Consider the following 282-nt stretch of genomic DNA (forward strand, 5'->3'; position numbering starts at 1 on the left):
GCAATTATACAAGCGTTTTGGGCTGAATTTTCAGCCACTCTATATAGGCAGTGATTTTATTCGTTGTTCTATCTCAATGATCTACAGGTGAGAAATGCGTAAGGAGTGCGTTTTTATTCACGGTCAATATTGCGCTTTGAATCTGTATTACCTCAAATATGTATAAAGTATGATTTTAAATCTGCATCGGTAATGCAGGAGAGACTTTCTGTCGGAGTGAATTCAACAAAGTTGTGCTTCAATTTCTTCCAAAAAGTTCTTCAGTCATACGATCGAAGCGGA

Source organism: Diprion similis, chromosome 4, assembly GCF_021155765.1.
Source record: "Diprion similis isolate iyDipSimi1 chromosome 4, iyDipSimi1.1, whole genome shotgun sequence".
NCBI lineage: Eukaryota > Metazoa > Arthropoda > Insecta > Hymenoptera > Diprionidae > Diprion > Diprion similis.